Raw genomic sequence first — 23,000 nt, 5'->3', positions numbered from 1 at the left:
ACCCTTTAGGAAACATTAATTAATTAAAAATTAACATTAATCTATGGTACTGTTTTTCTTAATAAATAACTTGGATAAAGTCAAGAGAGATGCTTATCAAATGTGCATATGACAAGAAATTAAAAGGGATAACTAATAATGCGCTACAGGGTCCATGATCTTGACATGCTAGAACATTGGAATTGATCCAGTAAGTCAGGGATAGAAATTGAATTACATCTATAATTTCATTGATACAGAAGACTCCCAGAAAAGGTAATATATCCTACTAATGTGGGATCACACCTTCTTTGTAATTTATATTCTTGGAAACTTCTCTAGAGTACTGAAAGTTGAAGTTACTTGCCCAGGGTTAAAAAGTCAGTATGTGTCAGAAGTAGAATTTGAAGCCAAGGCTTCCCTACTCTAGTCAGTTTTCCAATAGCCAGATCTATATCCACACTTTCTCTTAATAAGACGAAATTAAATAGGAACAAATGTGAATATGTTGCAGAACCTTGAATATAGTTGTCAATTTGTTGAACTTTTCCTCAAGTCTTCTCAAGGTTCTTCTCAATGAATTCAACCTCTAGTTTTCTTCACAACTCTGAAGATTTCTAAATTAAAGGATCATAGATTTTATGTTTTGAAATATTTTATTTTTTTCCAATTACATGTAAAGACAATTTTTAACATTTATTTTTAATAAAAATTTGAGTTTCAATTTTTTTCTTCCCTCTCTCTCTTCCCCCCTCCCTAAGATGGCAAACAATTTGATATACATTATACATGTGCAATCATTTAAAACATTTCCATATTAGTCATGTTGTGAAAGAAGAAACAGAACAAAAAAACCCACAAAAAATAAAGTGAAAATAGTATGCTTCTATCTGCATTCAGACTCCGTTACTTCTTTCTCTGGACATGGATAGCATTTTCCGTTATGAATCTTTTGGAATTGTCTTTGATCATTGTATTACTGAGAAAAGGTAAGTCAATTATAGTTGATCACTGTACAAGGCATCATAGATTTTATCTGGAAGGAACCTTAGAGACCACTGGGTTCAAACTTCATTTTTAGAGATGAGGAACAGAGGCATAAAGAAATTAAGAGACTTGCCTAGGAAAACATAATTACCAAGGGTCAGTTGGCAGGATTTCAATTCACATCTTCCTGTACATAAGCCTAGCTATACACTAGACCATTTGTTTCCTCTTCACAATGTTCCCCTACACCCCTGTTCAGCTCAGTTCCTTTTTTTCCCTATATTTCTTCAACAAACATTTTAATACCAAACATTTATCACATAGCACGCACTGTCCAATGTGCTGAAGATTCAACAGTCTAAAGAAAAATTGTCCCTGCCTTCAAGGAGCTTAAAACCAGTTTTTCTCCCACACCATTTTCCAATGGAAGGTGGAATTGGAAAGAACGCATTGTCTAGGCTACTCATTTGGCTGATCATAGACTAGCCCGGGTTATTCTGTATATATGTGTCCCTTCTCCTCAACTCAGATGTGAACATGTCCAAGGAAGACATGAGATCTTTGCATAACATACCCCAGTGCCCAGTATGCCCTGTCCATAAAAATCTCGCCCAAAATATTAGTGACATTTTTCAGTATGACCATTCTGATAAAGTTTGGTTGAAATACAATTGTTATCAATGTATATGCAGAATAACATGGCCAGAGTGACTATACATAAATACATACATGCATGCATACATATGTGTGTGTCCCTTGGTGGGGGGGAGAGAGACAGAGAGAGACAAAGAGAGAGAGAGAGACAGAGACAGAGAGACAGAGACAGAGAGAGAGACAGAGAGAGAGAGAGAGAGAGAGAGAGAGAGAGAGAGAGAGAGGGAGAGACAGAGAGAGACAGAGAAACAGAGAGAGACAGAGAGAAAGAGACAGATTTGCTTTATATCTTTCATGGTAAGCATCTATCAGAAAGTTAATCTGGGATTTTCAGGAGTTAGTGCCTGAAAGAGTTGAAGATGAAAAAAAGGGGTTGATTATTTTAAGGTGTGAGTCATCCCTGTGTTTTCTTTTCACAATGTCAAAATTTCCTTGAACTGTATTATTTGCATGGAAGTAATAAAAAAAGAGTTTGAAAGTCTTTGAAGCTGTTCAAGATACCCTATTCAAAGCTCACAAAATCACCATTGCAACAATTTTTCTGTGACTTTAGCTGACATGGAAAAATGACTCTGGATACAGAAGACCTGCATTCAAATCATGCCTCTGTTCCTTATTACTTGTGTGACCTCGGGCAAGTCACTTAACTCCTTCTGTCTTTAGTTTCCTCATTGGTAAAATGAGAAGTTTAAACTAGGTCACCTCTGAGGCACTTTGCAGGAACAGATCCATGATCCCAAGCAATTATTTTCACTCATTGAGTCTCAGTTATAAAATCATGGAATTTGGGAGTTAAAAGGGACCACAGAGGTCAAACTCCTTCATTTGTCAGATTAGGAAACAAGTCTATGGAGGTGGACTGACCTATCCAAAGTTATATACAGATATAGAACTAGAAGGGATCTTAGAGATGGTCATCCAGTGGTCTCTAGCCACATTTTGTGTCATGGACCTTTTTAAAAGTCTAATAATGCTTGTGGATCACTTCTCAGAATAATGTTTTTAAATATGTAAAATTAAATGCATATGATTGCAAAGGAACCTAAAAGCTAGTGAAAGCAGGCGTTTTTATCCCTTTTAAGTTCATATATCTTCTGAAATATAATTATGGATACCAGGTTAACAACCACTTATCTAATACAGATGAAGAAACTGAGGTCCATAAATGTTCAATGACTTACCCAGGGTTACACAGGTAAATGTTAGTTTGGATTATAATGCTCTGAACTGAAAAAAGTTAAAAAGGGACTAGACTAGATAACCTTAAATACTATTTCAAGTTTGGATAGGCACAAATTAGCACAATTCAACAGGGAGAATAAAGGAAGGAGCTGAGTTTTGGTCAACATAGGCAATATTTTTTGATGTTTGTCCTTCATTCTTGAAGAGGACCATGGCATAAGGAAAGTAATGCCATGACTTGCAAGTAAACTGAGTTTAAGTGAGGGAGGGCTGTACAAAGTCAGCAGCTTCACTTTCTCCTCTGGAGCCATCTGGGTCCAGCAACAAGATATAGATCAGGATGACTGGAGATTGTATTGGTCAGCATAGGTAACTCTCTTCATGGATGCAAGTCAGCAATTCATCCAAGATTTCATTGATCCCCCAAGGCAGAGAATGTGCTGACTTACCCAGAATCAAAAGTGTCAGAGAAGAGGCTTGGATTTGGGTATTCCCAGCTCCAAGACCAGAACTCTATCTACCATATCAAAGAAGTAGTTTCTGAGTTGGAAGGGACCTGAGAGTATGTCTAATGACCTATTTTCAAAAAAGGAAAAGAAAAAAAGAATATATGTCACATTACACCACTCAACCATTCGAACTTTCCTTGAAATCTTAGCTATTAAAAAATAACTTAAAAGACTTTTTTTTTACATTTCTAGGCTTTTAAAACTAGATTCCCCCCCCCCTCTCCCCTTCCCTTCTCTACCTAGCATAATAAACATTCTGAGTTAATCTCATGACGGGCCTTTTTATGATTGTCACAAATCTGTTACTGTTTGTCTTTCCAACACAAGATGACCTCCAGCTCTTCCTGTGTTTGATTTTCTAATGGTTAGAAGGTGTGTGTTCTGTAAATATTTCATTAGTAATAGCTACAACATGTACAGCTTTGGTTAGGAGACTCCTACTTTCTCCATCTTATTCATTACTTGATATGCTGGGCATGCCTTAAGACAGATGAGAGAATTTCTCCAACGAACATATTAGTGGGGTGGCACCCATGAAATAGAATAAAGTAAGCACAAAGAGAAGAGTAGTCTACACAGTGGTGAAAAGAATGACTATAGCAAAATGGAATGGTGGGTAATTGTTATGAACGATAATAATTAGTTCTAGAAATAGCTACAACATGGATGGGTTCTGAACCTTTGAGCTTCCTGGTAGCAGCTATGTGTCCCATTCTGTAGAGTCTTCCTGAGTTTGTCTGGTCTAGACATTAGCTCTGAACTCTGGAAAAGTCATTCAACCTCTGTCTTCCTCAGTTCCCCCAACTGTAAAATGAGGCTAACAAAAGCACCTGTGTCTCTGAGTTGTTGTGAGGATCTCATAAGGTAATATTTGTAAGTGTCTGCTTAATAAAGGCTTGTTTCCTTCCTTTTTTGTCATGGATCCCTTTGGCAGTCTGGTGAAGCCTATGGATCCCTTCTCAGTATAAAGCTCTTAAATACATAAGACCAAAAACAGAAACCATATGTAATGAAATACATATCTAATTTTTTATATTCAAGTTCATGGTCCCCCTATAACTTCCAAGTTTAGGAATTCTCTGGGCTTAGGAAATGTATCTACTCGCTTACTTTTTTTTTTTTTATTAAATCGTTTGTTTACTTTTAGTTTACAACATTCAATTCCACAATTCCTTGAGTTTCAAATTCTGTCCCCTTCCTTCTCCTGCCCTCTCCCATGGTAGCATATAATCAAGTACAGAATCTGCAAATACTTTCACATTAGATATCAGTCAGGTTATAAAGACGGATTATATCAGATGGAATGAAAAATGGTAAAGAGGAAATAAAACCAAACTAGAAAAATATCAGGTAGTTTGCTTCAATATAGATTCAAACTCAATTCTTTCTAGTTCTTTCTCTGGATGTAGACATCTCTCTCCATCATGAGTCTTTTGGGACTGACTTATATGCATTGCTGAGAAGACTCCAGTCTATCAAAGTTGGTCATCACACATATGTTATGTCTGTAATTGTGTACAAATTTCTCCTGGCTCTACTCTTCTCACTCAGCATCAGTTCATATAAGACTCTCCAGGTAAATATGAAGTCCATCTGCTCCTCATTTCTTATAGCAAAATAGTATTCCATTACATGCATATACCACAACTTGTTCAGCCATTCCCCAATTGATGGGCATCCCCTTAATTTCCAATTCTTTGCCACCACAAAAAGAGCTGCTATAAATATTTTTGTACATATAGGTCTTTCTCCCACTTCTATGATCTCTTTGGGATATAACCCTAGAAATGGTATTACTGGGTCAAAGGGTGTGAAATTATTTATAGCCCTTTGAGCATAATTCCAGATTGCTCTCCAGAAAGGTTGGGATCAGTTCATAACTCCACCAGCAATGCATTAGTGTTCCAATTTGCCCAAATCCTCTCCAGCATTTGTCATTTTCCTGTTTTGTCATCTTAGCCAATCTGACTGGTGAGATGTGGTACCTCAGAGTTGTTTTGATTTGCATTTCTCTAATCAAAAGTGATTTAGAGCATTTCTTCATTGCTTATAGATATCTTTAATTGCCTTCTCTGAAAACTGCCTGTTCATATCTTTTGAACATTTATCAATTGGGGAATGACTTGTATTCTTGTAGATTTGATGAAATTCTCTGTATATTTTAGAAATGAGTCCTTTATCAGAGACAAAGGTTGTAAAAATTCTTTTCCAATTTCCCACGTCCCCCTTAATCTTGGATACATTGGCTTTGTTTGTACAGAAGCTTTTCAATATAATGTAATAAAAATTATCCATTTTTCATTTTATAATACTCTCTAATTCTTGTTTGGTCATAAAGTTTTTCCCTCTCCACAAATCTGACAGGTAAACTATTCCTTGCTTTCCGAGATTGCTTACAGTATCAACCTTTATACCTAGATCATGCACCCATTTAAACTTGATTTTGGTATATGGTGTTAGATAATGGTCTATGACCAGTTTCTGCCATACTATATTCCAGTTTTCCCAGCAGATTTTGTCAAATAGTGAGTTCTTATCCCCAAAACTGAGTTCTTTGGGTTTATCAAACTATGTTCATAGACTGCTGAATCTCATGTGCCTAATTTATTCTATTGATCCACTACTCTATTCCTCAGCCAGTACCAAGTAGTTTTGATGACTGCTGCTTTATAATACAGATTATTTTGATGTGAGATTTATCAAGTTCAGAGAGGGGGAGATTAAGGTCCCCCACTAGTATAGTTTGTATGCTACCTATTTCTTCCTCTAATTCCCTTAACTTCTCCTCTAAGAATTTGGATCCTATACCACTTGGTGCATATATGTTAAGTAATGATATTTCTCGATGGTGCCTTTTAGTAGGATATAGTTTCGTTCCTTATCTCTTTTAATTGAATCTATTTTTGCTTTTGCTTTACCTGAGATAAGGATTGCTACCCCTGCTATTTTTACTTTAGCTGAAGCATAAAATATTCTACTCCAGCCTTTTACCTTTACCCTGTGGATATCCCTTTGTTTCAAATGTGTTTCTTGTAAGACAACATATTGTAGGATTATGGTTTTTAATCCATTCTGCTATCTGCCTCTGTTTTACAGGAGAGTTCATCCCATTCACATCCATAGTAATGATTACGATCTTTCTCTTCCCCTCCATCCTATTTCCTCCTCTTCTTATGTTTTTGTTTCTTCCTTCTTCCTTCCCCTCCTTAAGGGTTTTCCTTTTGACCACCACCTCCCTCAGTGTTTCCTCCCAGTGACCCCCCCCTTCTTTACCTACCCTCTCCCCTGACTACTATTTCCCTCCTCTCTAATCCCCCCCCCTTTTTATCCTCCCCTTACCCTCCTACTGCCTATAGGACACAATAGATTTTAATACTTATCAGAGTATGTTATTCCCCCTTTGACCCCAAACCAATGAGAGTAAATTTCATATAGTGCTCCTCTCCCTCCCTCCTTTCCCTTTATTTAATGAGTATTTGTGTCTTTTCATGTTAAAATCTTTAACTTAACTGATTATGTTGATCCCTCTTTGAACCAGAACCAGTGAGAATAATGTTCAAATGATGTTCCTATCCCTCTTTCCTTCTCCTTTACTGTAGTGTGTTTTTATGGCTCTTTGTATGGCATAATTTACCTTTTTCTGTCTCATCCTTTATCCCATCTCATATCTTTATCCCATTGTAGTCCCTTCAATACCCTTAATAAGGTTTTTTTTTATCATCAGATTAGCTCATTTATACCCACACCCTCTATTTATGTATAACCCTTTTAAAGGTGATGATAATCATATAAATTTCAATATTGACAGTTATTAGCTTCTCATATAGGGATGTGAACATTTTGCTCTTATTGCATCCCAAGTTATGTGCATGTGTGAGTGAGTGTGCATGTGTATATGTGTGACTGTGTGTTTTCCTTGTTTACCTTTTTATGTCTTTCTTGAGTCTTGTAATTGGAGATCAAATTTTCCATTGAGCTCTGGGCTTTTCATCAGGAAAGTCTGGAAGTCCCTTATTTCATTAAATGACCATCTCCTTGCCTGAAAGATTATGCTCAGTTTTGCTGGGTAGTTAATCCTTGGTTGCAGTACTAGCTCTTTTGCCCTATGAAATATCAAATTCCAATTTCTCCAATCTTTTAATGTAGAAGCTGCTAGGTCCTGTGTGATTCTGACTGTAGTTCCACGATATTTGAATTGTTTCTTTTTGTCTGCTTGCAGTATTTTCTCCTTAATCTTGTAATTCTGGAATTTGGCTACTCTATTTCTTGGAGTTTTCAATTTGGGATATCTTTCAGGAAGAGTCCAGTGAATTCTTTTGATAACTATTTTATCTTCTGATTCCAGGACTTCAGGACAGTTTTCTTTGACAACCTCTTGGAGGATGTTGTCCAGGCTGCTTTCCAGTAGACCAATAATTCTTAAGTTATCACTCCTGGATACATTTTCTAGGTCAGTTGTTTTTCCAGTGAGATATTTTATACTTTCTTCCAATTTTTCAATCTTCATATTTTGTTTGATTCTTGGAGCATCATAGATACCTGAGCTTCAATTTGACTGATTCTAATTTCTAGTGAATTATTCCCTTCAGTTAGTTTTTGAGGTCCTTTTTTAGGGAGATATTTTCTCCAATTACTTCACTAATTTTACTTTTTAAGGATTAGTTTTCTTCAGGGAGACTTTTTTACAATTTGGTCACTGTAGATTTAATTTGTCTTCTTCCTCCTTAATTTGGCCTTTAAAATCTTTCTTGAGCTCCTCCAAGAATGCTTTTTGGGCTTGAGATCAGTTCATATTTCCTTCTGTGGTCTCAGGTGTGTCTATAGAGTCCATGTTGTCCTCTGTATTTGGTTGTTCTTGCTCGCTATAATAAGCTCTAATGGATTTTCTTGCCTTCTCCTTCTCCTTCTCAGCTCCCTTCCTTCCCATTGTAACTTCCTATTTCCTAATTTCTCAGGCTGGGAGCTAGGTGCCTGATTGTTGGCTTTGTGCACTGTAGTCTCTGGATGTCTAGATTGAGGCCAAGGCCAGGACTTTCAGTGCTTCCCTCTAGTTATGCTGATGCTCACAGAGTAATCTGTGGAGGAGGGGTGGTCTGGCCACTTCAGATTTCTGCCTCTGTGCCCCTGGGCTACTCCTCAGGCAGGCTTTTGCTGGTCAGGTGAGGTAGGGTTTGTTGGGACCCCTCCCCCTCTTCTCTTCAGACTCCTTGCTGCCTCAGTTATACCCCTTCTTAATGACTCCCAAGCCTGAGGCTATTTCCACTATCTCAGGATTTCACTTAGGGTGGGACACTTATCTCTGGGTTTTCTCAGTCAGGGAGGGGGAATAGGAGAAGCCAGAGTTTACTTTGGCATCCTAGCCCCTGAAGAAACAGGCAGGCAATTTCTTAACTTCCAGGCTGGGGGCTGATAGCCCCAGGAGAAGCTGCTCTCTATGCTGGGGTCCCTGAGCCCTCTCTTACCCAACTCCAATGTCCTGTGGTGAGATGCTGGTGAGATGGCTGCTAACTGCCCTTGGGGTGGGTGAGTTCGATGGCTGGGACTCTTTCTCTCTCTGCTGTAGTCTGGTCTCTAGTCCGAGCTGCTGAGGCCCCCCCCCCCCCCCCCTCCCCCCGCCCTGCGCTCCCCTTGCCCAGACCCATGCGGGCACTTTCCTGGGCTGGATTGTGCCAAGCTCTGTCTCCCAGTGGATTCTGACACTCGAAAATCCATTTAGATTCACTTTTTAAAGTTTAGTGATGGGATTCATGGAGGAGCTTAGAAAAGTTACTGCTTCCATTCTACCATCTTGGCTCCACCCTGAGTATCTACTTACTTTCCTTGGAGAAGAGAGAGATGTGTATTTAGAAGGTTATATATACTTCTAGTCTTAGTCACTATGTTGGTCAGTTTTGTTTTCTTGTTTCTATGTGTTACAAAAGAAGGCCCACTGTGTGCTTATTGAGGAAGGGAAAGGGTGTGGAGGACAATCAGTTATCTATTGAACTTAATGGTTTTTCATTATTACGATATTTAAAAAATGTTTTTCACTGTGCTTATTTATTACATGGGAGGGATACACTGAGGGAGGGAGGGATACAATGAGGGAAGGAGGTCTATACTGGGGGGTGGGGGAATCATGGAAAAGTGACAGTGCTATAAGAGTGCCAGCATTTTAAAAGGGGAAGGGGGGGAGGGGAACGCACATCTGAGACCCAGCACCATGATGTTCTGGTGGAATAGAACAAAGAATAGAAAACTGAGAAATGGGTTTCTTTATATTCTTTCCATTTTATCTGTCTAGTCTGGGCATGGTTGGGCAAGTGGGCACCATGATGAGATGAGGAAGGGGCCTTGTCATTGGAGGGCCAGGCATCATAGGCATCATTCTAGGAGGTGGGGGGCATCATGCCAAGGTGACGAGGTGGGATCATACTCCCTCCTAATGGAGGAGCATAGAACAGGTTGGAAGGAATTCTTCCTTGCTGAAATGCAGTGGTTGTTTTATCAGTCAGGCGCTGGGCCTGTTCTTCCATCCATTTTTGATAATAGTCTCTCACATTCTTTTTGTGCTTCCTCCTGCTGCAGTGTGTCTTCCTCCGGGATGGAGAACCATGAGTGGGGTAATTGCAGTAATCACAGTAAAACTTGGGTATGATGATGCACAGCTGTGCCTTGCTCCAGCCAAGGTATCTTCCAAACGACTGGCTGGCTTCCCTGCCTTCTTCACTTTATCGCTTAATAATTTGTCCACATAAAAGGCTAACTGCAGGATGCTCTCATTTGACCAGATAAAAAGGGACCCAGCTCTTCAGACAGATACTCGGCAGGGCAGGGATCCTAAGGGATGGACTGCACCCCAGCAAGGAGGAGAAGAGGGCACACCGCTGCCGACTGCCTGAAGAGCCCGGCCTACTGTGGGAGGGACAGGAAGAGAGGGGAGGAGGAGAGAGAGGGAAAGGGGGAGAGGGAGAGAGAGAGGGGGAGAAGGCAACAGAATGGAGAAAGCAAGTGAATCAACCGCACCCAGCTATCTCTTGGGAGAGAGGGCCGCAGCTGCAGGACTTCCATTACCTCTCAGCTTACTCTATTGTGACATTTTAAAAGCAAGGAAATATTGGCTTATTTTTGAGCATGTGCAGCTTCATCGGGAGCTATCAGTTTTGGCATGAAGGATATTTGCAATGTTTTGGAAGAAGGATTCTAAACTAGATTTTTACCCTGAAATGGGAAACATTACTTCAAGAGAGACAATGACAAGGGGTGTGAAGGAGTAGGGGACCTCACTTAAGTAATGACTGGGATAGAAGAATGTCCTCTGATAGCTTCTTATTTTATTTTATTTTTTAAAGTTAATTATTTATTCACTTTTGCTTTTTTTGGTGGGGGGAAGGCAGGGCAACTGGAGTTAAGTGACTTGCCCAAGGTCACATGGCTAGTAAGTGTTAAGTGTGTGAGGTTAGATTTGAACTCAGTGCCAGTGCATTGTGCCACCTAGCCACCCCTGATAGCTTCCTATTTTAAATTACATACACACACATGTGCATGCACACACTCGTGTGTGTGTATTTAGTATTTCTTTGCTGCAGTAGTGCAAATCCTGCTAGTCCTCTGTTATTGTCAGTGCTTTGGGACAAAAGTCTGTTTGCTTGGACTAGTTATAGCTCTGGTCCTAAAAACTCCCATGAGTCTCCCGGCAGGCCCAGAACAAAGTTTCATGATTTTCACATTAAATTTAGATGAGTCTTCCTGACTATAGGAGCAAAACTTTATTTACTGTGCCACCTAGCTGCCCTGTATCATGCCTACTGTGGCCCTACCATGAGGTTTTTTTTTTTCTTTTTCCAGGATAAATGGCCAAGTTCTTTCAACTTATCTTCTTATAATATGGTATTAGTCCCCTTCAGCTTTCTGGCTGTCATCCTCTTTATGCTTTCCAGAATATGATGGCCCTTCCTAAAATACAGGGTTCAAGTGCAAACACAGTAATCCAGAAGTAGTATGAATAGAGAAGAGGATGATAAAACTGCCATCTACTTCTCCAGGAAGATAGGTTTGTCTTAATGTAGTCCAAAGTCACATGACTTTCTTGGCTCACATATCACAGGGCTATCTCATTGCAATCTTGCAAGTCCACTAAAACCCCAAAATCGTTTTTTTCAGATGAAGTCCTAAATGGCTTAATGAACTGGAAATTCTCTTTTTTAACTCATATTTTACATTTTAAAATATGTTTAGTAATTTATTTTCCCCCAATTACATGTAAATTTTATTTTAACATTCGCTTTTTACAAATTTCAAGTTCTAAATTCTTTTCTTCTCTCCTCCCTCATTTAGAAGGCAACCAATTTGATACAGGTTAAAAAGGTTCAGTCATGCAAAACATATTTCCATATTAATCATGTTGTGAAAGAAAATGCATAAAAAAGAAAACAAGAAAAATAAAGTAAAAAAAATATGCTTCAATCTGCATTCAGACTCCATCAATTCTTTCTCTCAAGATGGATGACATTTTCATCATAAGAACTTTGGAATTGTCTTAGATCGTACTATTGAGAATAGCTAAGTCATTCATGGTTGATCATTCTACAATAGTGTTGTTACTGTGCACAATATTCTCCTGGTTCTACTCATTTCACTTTGCATCAGCTCATGTAAGACTTTCCAGGTTTTTCTGAGAGCATCCTACTTGTCATTTCTTATAGTGTAATAGTATTCCATGGTTATACCCTCACTTTCCAATTTTTATCACTTCTAAAAGAGCTACCATCAACATTTTTGTACCTATAAGCAATTTTCCATTTTTAAAATCTCTTTGGGATACTGTCCTAGAAGTGATATTGCTGGAGCAAAGGTTATACGTGGTTTTATAGCCCTTTGGAAATAGTTCCAAATTGTTCTCCAGAAAGGTTGAATCAGTTCACAACTTCTCTGACAAAGCATTTTTGTCTCAATTTTCCTACACTCCCTCTAACATTTATCATTTTTCTTTGTGGGGTGGCACCTCAGAATTATTTTAATTATTGCATTTCTCTAATCAATAGTGATTTAGGGGGGTGGAGTCAAGATGGCGGAGTAGAAGCAGGACCTTCAAGCGGCGCCAGCTTCCACCTTCCCTAATCAATGTAAAAAAGGGACTCTGAACAAACTTTGGAGCTGCAGAACCCACAAAATGACACAGAGAAGCTAATTTCCTGCTGATGATAGCCTGGCAGGCCAGCAGAAATTGGCCAGGGCAGCGCTCTGGGAGAAGAGCCCAGGTCCGAGCATGAGTCAGAGGTTTTAGCCCCAGGTCAGGCCTGACCAGCCCCTGGCTGGAGGGACTACAGATCAGCAGCAACTGTGGCCATTTCCAGAATTATCAACACATAAATGCAAAGGACAAGGTGAGAGGTCAGTGCAGTCTGGACTTTGGGACCCAGCAAGTGGGAGTGTGTGGCTTTTGTCCCCAGGGAGAGAAGCCTCTGAGATAACCTGCACAGCCAGCCAGTGCCATGTGGCAGCTTCAGCTCCTGTCCTGCAAATTGTAGGGGGACCAAGCAACCAGTCTGAAGGGTAATTGCTCTTGTTTAACCTGCTTGGATCTAGATTTCAGTATAAGGTAGAGATCCTGGGGCATGTGTCCAGCTTGCCACAGCGTGTGGAGGCCTCAGAGAGGGCACCCATCTAATACCTCAGCCAGCTGAGAAAACCCCAGCATTTGGGATGAAAGCTCCCCTGTCTGGTGGCAGAGTCCTACTGTGGCAAAAAGCCCAGGGGTGAAATGACTGAGGGGTAACACGACCAGGCAAAGGAAACAAAGCAGACAGAAGATTCCAACATTGGACTCCTATTTTGGGGACAAAAAGGAGCAAAGCACGGAACAGGAGGAAGACAGTGAAGTCAGAACTCCTGCACCAAAAGCTTCAAAGGAAAATACAAGCTGGTTATAGGCCATAGAGGACCTTAAAAAGCAGATAAGAGAAGTGGAGGAAAAATTGGAAAGAGAAATGAGAACAATGCAAGAAAATTAAGAAATGAGAGTCAATGGGCTCACTAAGGAAAATAACACCTTAAAAATAGACTAACTCAAATGGCAAAAAAGGCTCAGAAAGGCAATGAGGAGAAGAATGCCTTAAAAAGCTAAATATGCCAGATGGAAAAAGAATCTCAAAAGCTCGCTGAGGAGAATCATTCCTTCAGAATTAGATTGGAACAAAAGGAAGCTAATGACTTTATGAGAAATCAATATGATGTTAAACAGATCCAAACAAATGAAAGAATAGAAGGCATTGTGAAATATCTCATGGGAAAAACCACTGACCTGGAAAATAGATCCAGGAGAGAGAATTTAAAATTATTGGACTACCTGAAAGCCATGATCAAAGTAAGTACCTAGAAATCATCCTCCAGGAAGTTATCAAAGAAAACTGCCCTGAGGTTTTAGAACCAGAGGGCAAAATAGAGGTGGAAAGAATCCACCAATCATCTCCTGAAAAATGTCTCAAAAAGAAAACTCCCAGGAATATTATAGCCACGTTCTGGAATTCCCAGATTAAGGAGAGAATATTACAAGCAGCCAGGAAGAACAAATTTGAATATTGTGGAAACACAATCAGGATAACCCAGGATCTGGCAGCTTCTACACTGAAAGACTGAAGGGCTTGGAATATGATATTCCGGAGGTCAAAGAAGCTGAGATTAAAACCAAGAATCACCTACCCAGCAAAACTGAGTATCATGTTTCAGGGGAAAATATGATCATTCAGTGGAATAGAGGACTTTCAAGCATTCTTGATGAAAAAACCAGAGTTGCATAGAAAATTTGACATTCAGATACAAGAAGCAAGAGAAGCATGAGAAGGTAAACAGGGAAAAGAAATCATAAGGAACTTATCAAAGTTGAACTATTAACTTTCCTACATGGAAAAACAATAATTGTAACTGATGAAACTTTTGTCAGTATGAAAATAGTTGAAGAGAATAGAAATATATCTATGTCTATATATGAGGCTATATGGGTATATGAATATATATGTGAATGTGTGTATATATGTTTACAGGTATATATAGATAGAGGGCACAGGACCAATTTAACAGGAAGGGATGATACATAAAAGGTGAAATTAAGAGGTGAGAGAGGAATATAATGAGAGGAGATGGGGAGAGACAGAATGGGGTAAACTATCTCATATAGAAGAGGCAAGGAAAAATGGTTACAATGGAGGGGAAGAATAGGAAGGCAAAAGGGAATGGGTCAACCTTATTCTCATTGAATTTGGCTTGGGGAGGGAATGAAATACACACTCAGTAGGGTATCTCACCCTACAGGAGAGTAGGGGGAAGGGAATGAGAGGGGGGATGGTGGAAGGGAGGGCAGGCTGGGGGAGGAGGGAAGTTGGAAGCACCCACTTTTGAAAAGGGACAGGATCAAAGTAGAGAATAGAACAAGTGGGAGGTGGGATAGGAGGGAGGGAAATATAGTCACTCTTTTACAATATATCTACTATGTTATTATTTTCCATTAGCTACACATGTACAACCTATACTGAACTGCTTATCTTCCCAGTAAGAATGGGTGACAAGGGAGGAAGGGAATTAATCTTTAATTCAAAGTTTTAAAATCAAATGTTTAAATAAATAAATACACACTATTATTGATACTATTTTACATATATTTGGGAATTATTATATACAGGCACTGGGGCATAGAGATCCACCATGCCCTACTGGAAAAGTCGAAAGGGGTATAGGAGAAAATATGGGAGAGAGCAGATTGGAGGAGGGGATATCCTGTTGGACTGCTATTTTGGGGCAGTGGGTAGGGGTAAACAGGGTAAAAATTTGTAACTCAAAATCTGGCAGAAATGAATGATGTAAATCAGAAGTTAATAAAGCATTTGAAAAATAAAAAAAAGAAAAAAGAATGAAATGATCACTCATTTGTAATATTTTTAAATAAATTCATTCCTCAGCATGAATTAATAGTAAAAATTAAAAAATAGTGATTTAGAGCATTTTTTTCTCATGGCTATAGATCGCTTTTGTTGCTGCATCTGAAAACTGCCTGTTCATATGCTTTGACCATTTATCAGTTGGGGAATGGTTCTTATTTTTATAAATCTAATGAAATCTTTATCTGTAAAACTTGCTGTAATTTTTTTCAGTTATTTTTACTATGTACGTATATCCCTCTGTCCTATTTCCCTCGTGTTTATCCTATATTCTCTCTCCTTTCACCCCTTCCAGCCTCAAAAGTGTTTTGCTTCTGACTACTATTTCTCCCAATTTGCTCTCCCTTCTATCAGTCCTTCCCCTTTTCTTATCTCCCTCCTACTTTCCTGTAGGATAGTATCGATTTCTATAACCGACTACGTGTGCATATTATTCCTTCTTTAAGCCAGTTCTGATTAGAGTTCAAGCACTCCTCTCCCCAACCCCTCCATTTCCCCCTCCACTATAACAGCTCTTTTTCATCTCCTTTATATGAGATAATTTTCTCCATTTTACCTCTCCCTTTCCCCTTCCATTGGTGCATTCCTCTTTGTCACCCCTTAATTTTTTTTCGTTATCATTTTTTCATATTCAATGATCTCTTCTGGATCTATTTCTAATTCAGTTTTTTTTTCAAGGAAATATTTCATATTTTCTTCTTTTTTTTGTTCTTTTGATTTAAAAAAAATTTCATGTCTCGTGGAATCATTGCTTCTATTTCACCAATTCTAATTCATACTTTTAAAATGAAATGAATTTTATTTTCATTACTTAATTCTTTCCTTCCTACTTTCCTCTACAATCCACTGAAAAAAAGTGAGGAAAATAGAATTCACTACAAATATGTATAGTCAAACGAATCAAATTTCCACATTATCCATGTTCCCTGCCCCAACCCCAAATGCTTCAATCTGCACTCTGAATCCATTACCTCTCATCAGGAAGTGAACAACATTTTAAATTATGGATCCTTTGGTTATTTTATGAATAAGAGTTCATTCTCTTGGGTCCATTTACTCTGCATCTGTTTATATAAGTCTTCCCAGGTTTCTCTGAAATCATCTCCATCACTTATTATGACATAACACTATCCTATCACAACCATATACCATAATTTTTTCAGATATTCCTTAATAGATGGGTACTCCATTGATTTCCCTTTTTTTGACACCCCAAATAGAGCTACTATAAATATATTTGTAATATGGTTCCCTTTCCTCTTTCTTTGATATATTTGAGGTACAGTAATGGTATCACTCAGTCAAAGTATTTACTCCTACTTATGCCTGCCCAACTAATGGGCCTAAGTGGAAGTCAACACATCTCTCGGGCTTATTTCATCTTGCTAGGGCTTTTGTCTAGTGCTATGCAATTTGATTGTAATTTATGTGGAGTAGATTCAAATATAAAATTTTGATCTGATCCCCAAGAAATGTTGGCATTATCTGGATTTGCTTAGTGCATTCATGCACACACACACACACACACACACACACACACACAGTTAAATAAAGGTCTTCATTCTTAAACATCTGCCCAAATTGAAAGAGGGAAAGAAAAATGTGGTGAAAGTACATCTTTTAGAGTCAAGTCAAATGGGAGCCTATTGTGTTGAATGTACAACCTGAACAAATGGTAATATGAAGATTGTATTCTAATTTCACCAATTAAGAATTCCTTTCTTGTAATAGTCCTTTGTGTTGATGGCTAGAGTTCATTTCAGGAAGAGTTAATACCCATATTTGAAGTACTGTAGAAACCAGTCATATTAGGGGCTTGGCAAAAACTTCCAGTTCTCCTCTGCTTTTTTTCTCCCTCCATTCCCACCTTTCCAAATGTTTTGGGCTTTGGCAGAACCTAAGGGAATCTTTGCCAAGCTTCTCCCCTTCATTTTCTAACCAATGTGTATTCAGAAAGAAATTTAATCTTCCTGTTTCTGATTCATTTACCCTTAACTCATCAAAATGCATTTCAGCAAGACGCATTTGATGTCCAAAGGAATTTGGAGGCTTTTCCCTGTTTATAGAATCAGGAAATCACATTTGGCTGTAACTGGAGCCTGGACCTCAAGACGATGAAACTTAGTCTGAAAACTTCAGAACTCATGAGTTGAGTGCGTAGGCAGCTTGGCATTTTCTCATTCCTAGTTACAATTTGTAGGATCACTTCCAGCTTATTTTTCCATGGCATTTTTAAAGTGAGGTTGTATGAGAAGTGTCTTGATCAACTTATGTTCCTTGTTATTAAAACTAATTTGGAATAGGCGGACATAAACCTCTTGTATTTTCTAGCTGTCTGCTCAAAAGATTAAATGAACCACACGGGGTAAATACATCAGTGACTGAGTTTCCCAAGGGAAACTAAGTGACATTTTACATGAGTCCACATCTACCATCTTAAATGACTTCTCTTGTTTGCATATGGCCCTAAACCAAACTTGTCAACTAGCCAGTCGGTTATGTCAGTTCTGGCACACATTTCAGATGTGGATTTGTTAGAATATTTTTAAACTTTAATTTTTTTCATCTGTTTTTGGGGGCATGATTATTACTGTCACTTTAAAACTTTAGACCTGCAAATTCAACCTTTTGAAAAGGGACTTCTTTACCTTTCCAAAAGCAATAAGATTAAAGACAAGCATATCGATATAATATGATAATGTTGCCATCAGGTATGAGTGATTTCTCAGGTCACAAGACCTGAATGTAAATTCCTTCAATTTGTTTTTCAGAAAAAATACTAAATACCTACTAAAGACATGTTTAGTTTTCCCACATTTTAGAGTAGCAAAATGACAGCTCTTAGAGTTATAGAATGTTAGGACCAGAAGGGAGCTTAAAGATTATTCAGTCTAACTCCTGTAATATAAGTAAGGGATTTGACACCCAGAGAGGTTAAATTAACCCATGATTTGTCTCAAATCTTATATTTTGGAGTACTGTTTAAAGGAATAAATGAGATACATTTTGATATATTTCTCATAAATCATTTAACTCTTACTAATTAATCTTAATCCTAAGTTTCTACCAAGTCTTTGACTAGAATTTTTTTGAAAAATGAATCACATTTTGTATCTTTAAATGGACCTTTTACTGGTTCCTTGGGTTTCAGACTAACTTGGTACATATGTGCTCATTTCCTGGTTTCTTCCTCTCTCAGCTGCCAGAGGGAAAGCTTCCAGTGGGGAGTGCAGAGGAAAGGATGAAGCACGTGATCTCTTCTTGCTTTCTTGATTCTTGTGCTCTACCATTTTTTCTTCCATACCCCAAAAGGAGACAGAGAAAAGCAAGGTACAGGCAGTATAAGACTGCTAGCATATATAAAAAAGCCGTGAATATCTAGGTTCTCTCCAGCCCACCTTTACATTTGAAGAAGAATCAAGTATTCCTCTCTCTCCCCACTCTCTGCTCCTTTCTCTTTCTGGGTGGAAGCTGTAACTTTTCCAAATGACCCAGTAAGATAGTTCTTAGCAACTACTCTTTGAAGGTGTGTCCTTTACCTACACATTGGTCAAGGTTTGGCAAGTGTATGGAAATTGGTTTCATGTGAGTGAATTTCACTACTTTTTTTCTGATGACATTTCAAGAGGCCTTGCTAGGGATTTTTTTTTGTTTCCATAAAGTTTGAGGAACAAGCTGATTGGAAGGCTTTGGTATTTCTGATGACTGAGCATTCCAACCCTGATATTGTCTTATGGCCCCAACATGGAACCTGTCTGGAAGGAAACAATGTTAGAGAAAATGCTTTGAATGGGGGATATGTAGCACCACCTAGATGCCCCTGGGGTTCTCTTTTTTAAAGTGCCCAGGTAACTGATTTCAGTGTCACCAATACCTTCAGTGATGGATTGGATAGAGATCAATTTCATAATAAATCTATCTCATTTTCTAGTATGAAGCATTCTGTCAACCAGGACAGTTTGACAAAAAGTATTATAGATTGAGGTAGAATAATTTTTTAAAAAAGAAAAAATAGACCATATTTTTGTACTCCTTCTTCTGTAAGCATATGTTCAATATTCTGAGAGTTTCTCTGCTATTATCCCCAATTAATGTCCCCTTTCCTGAGAAGACTTCTCTGAAAGATGGCATTTACAAATGGTTTAACCAATGTATGAAAGGCACACCCACGTGCAACTCATAAATTGACTTTTGGCTTAAAGCAATCTCTAGTCTTTAGTAGTTAGAAAACTTAAAAAGAAGAAGTTACCTCTCCTACCTTAGAAAAATCCAGTTTTGTAGTTTTCTAAAGAAATAAAAAAATTCGTAATGATTACAACATAGATGATATTTTTGGGGTGCTTATAGTAAAAATGAACATGGAATAGGATGGAACTAGGAGAGACATATTTAGCACAGGAAACTTCAAAGGGTATTTCGTTGTTGATAAGTTGTTTTCCAGTCAGGTCCTACTCTCCATGATCCTATTTGGAATTTTCTTGGCAGAGATACTGGAATGATTTGCCATTTCCTTCTGCAGCTCATTTTGCAAATGAGGAAACTGAGGCAAACAGGGTTAAGTGACTTGACCAGGATCACATAGCTAGTAAGTGTCTGATGCCAGATTTCAACTCAGGAAGCTGAGTCTTCCTGACTCTAGGGCTGGCACTCTATCCACTGTGTCACCTAGTTGCCCCATGAAAGGGCATTTTACATTTCAAGTTTTAATTGATGGTAAAAGCAGCTCATGAGACATCTGAAGTTGGAGCACCTGGTCCATATCTTGACTCTAAGACCTTAGCCCAGGTACTTGACCTCTCAGTTTTTTGTTCAATCTCTAAAATGAGTGACTGAGATGAGAAGGTCTCTGAGGTCCCTTTCAGCTGTAACTTAGATGCTTTGACCCCTTGATCCTGTGAACTCTAGGCTGCTTATCCCTGATGAACAGAATGGATAATTTGTTAATGGATTATATCTGTAAACATTTTTACCCTTTATGGAATACCAGAGGGAACACAAGCAGGTGGGTCTATGCAAAATTTGGACTAAAGAATGGAAAAATTCCCCAGTGAGAGCGAGCTGTGCTCACAACACATCTCAGCTCTGAAAAGCTGACTGTTTATTCGCTGAGCTCACACCAAGATCAAGTTAAGACTCATGCCCTTCTGAATGCAGCTGAGCCCCTCTATAATCATTCCATTTTAAAGAGTCAGACAAGAAACTGCAAATAGAATGTGTGCTGAGCAACAGATTATGGCATCGCCTTCCTCATTATACTAACACCTCTCCACCTTTCCAGACATGGCTCTACATACTTACCACTACCTGCATACAGTAGAGTATGCTTTTTTGGACAATTCTATGGGGTCAGAGGGGGCCACCTTTAACCTTCATATCTGTTCTCCAGTAATTATAACCATAATCAGAACAACAAAAATGAGAGGGAATTAGCATTTCTTAAATGTGCATTCTGTGCCAGGCACTGTGCTAAGCCTTTTACAAATATTATCTCATTGGATCATCACAACAAATTTGTGAGGTAGGTGCTATTATTATTATCCCTATTTTACATTTGAGGAAACTGAGGCAGATTGACATTAGGTGACTGGCACAGGGTTATATTAGACTAATTGACTGAGGCTGGATTTGAAATCCTGTCTTCTTGGTTCCAAGCCCAGTGTTTTATCATTCATGGTACCAAATAATGAAAACAAAAATAATAACACCCATGATAATAATAGCTAGCATTTATATAGCATTTTAAGTTTTGCAAAGCACTTCACAAATAAGGTCTCGTTTTATTATCATAACAACCATGGGAGGTAGGTGCTATAATCATGCCCATTTTATGAAGATACTGAGGCAGAGAAAAGTTAAATGGTTTGCCCAGGTTTACAGAGCTAGTAAATGTCTCAGGCTGCATTTAAATTCAATTCTTGTTCATTTTAGGTCCTGCATCTTATCTATTGGGTCAACAAGCTATATTCCAAGCACTGTGTTAGAAGCTAGAATCATAAAGAAAAAATTACCCCTACCTTCAAGGAGTTTACATTTCAGGCAAAACAATGTGTACACATATGAGTTAATATAAAAAATATTAAAAATAAACAGAAATTATTTTCCAGGGCTGGAGGTGGGGCTTGATAGAGGTTAGTAAATGTGAGCATCAGGATACAGTTCATGCAGAAGATTGTACCTCAGCTGAGTTGATGGAACCTAGGGAGTCTAGGAGATTGAGGCAATGATGGAGAGCATTCTAGGAATTTGATCCAGCCTTTGTTGAAGTCCAGCGCCAGGAGACAGGCTGTCTCTCTGCTTCTCACACACAACATTCATTATCTTTTCTGCAGGCATTTGCACAAGTTGTGCCTTCGGTAGGCCTAGAATGCACTCCCTCCTTTCCTTGGCCTCACAGAGTCTCTCTTTTCCTTTGATGGTGCACGTCAAGGGCTGCGTTTTCTGGCAAGTGCTTGATCTGACCAACGCTTAGTGATACCACCCCCAACCCCTGAATACTACCTGGTAATTAATTACCTTGCAATCATTTTATATTTATTCTATGTGTGCATGTATATGTATGTGTGAAAATCGGGTTTTTGTGCCAGTTTCTTAAACTATAAATGGGGACTGTAATATGTTTATACACACATACACACACACACACACACATATATATATACATACACATATATCTATATTATTTATATCTTTAACATCTATATTTATATCATCTGTTTCTGTAACATCTATATATCTATACCATTTACCTAATGCAGTCTATATGTATGTAATCTATTTCGTTCTTCCTTTATTTCAGCCATGTCTGATTCTTTGTGATCACATTTGGAGTTTTCTTGGCAAAGATACTTGAGTGATTTGCCATTTTCTTCTGTAGTTCATATTACAGAGGAGGGAACTGAGGCAAACAGAGTTAGATGACTTGCCCAGGGTCACACAGCTACTAAGTGTCTGAAGCTGGATTTAAACTGAGGTCTTCCTGACTCCAGGCCTGGAACTCCATTCATTGAGCCACCTAGCTGCCCATGTTACCTATATGTATAAATATATGTATGTCATCTATAGCTATATCTAGTGGATGAAAGATAATCTGAGAGAGGGCATCAGAAACTGGAGGGACTGAAGGTAGGTGACAGGTTTCTATGGGCTTCCTGCTGGGGATTGCTGAATGGAGTCATTGAGACTGGAGTAATAAGGGGCCACCAATCTGCATTTGAAGGAGCTACATGCCAATCCAGATTTGCACCAAATGTTGACTTTTCTACATGTCTATCAACAGTTACAGGAGGAACTAATATAGTTAACAAAGCCTGTGGACTTTCATTTTTCTGCTTTCTACAGAAAGTGTGATTTGAGGTGAGTCTTGAAAGAAACTAAGGGAATTAAATCATTTTCTCACTTCTCTCAGAGTCATTAGTCACTTACCCAAGTTTGGTGAGTTGTTATCATTATGAGTAAGAGTTCATGGGTATGTTGAATTATGACCATACTCCCACGACCCCCTCCTGTGCTAATAAGTGAGCAGGACTATTCTGCCACAAAGACCTAATTCATGAACTTGAAAGAATGAGAAGAACCAAGCTGAATGTGAACTTCCTGTCTTAATAATCAATCAACACATTGTTGGGCCCTTGGCAAATATCCCAGCACTGAAGGAGCTTAGAATCTCCACCGATTGAGATAAATAAGGGAATGAGCTAGCATTCCCTTTAGAGGGAACCTATTGAGTAGAACAGTTAAGGAAAGACCAGCTCTGTGTGCTATAGATTGCTGGTGTATG

General features: G+C 38.6%; 1 pseudogene; it reads left to right on the top strand.

The window, feature by feature from the left end:
• Nucleotides 1–922: 922 nt before the first annotated feature.
• LOC138174223 (cell division cycle protein 20 homolog pseudogene) overlaps nucleotides 923–23,000 on the top strand; it is a 37,230-nt pseudogene continuing 15,152 nt past the window's right edge.

Source organism: Petaurus breviceps, unplaced genomic scaffold, assembly GCF_028583685.1.
Source record: "Petaurus breviceps papuanus isolate PSGF00001 unplaced genomic scaffold, PetGlider_PUasm1.0 688, whole genome shotgun sequence".
Lineage (NCBI taxonomy): Eukaryota > Metazoa > Chordata > Mammalia > Diprotodontia > Petauridae > Petaurus > Petaurus breviceps.
This window is presented reverse-complemented; position numbering and strand designations above follow the sequence as displayed.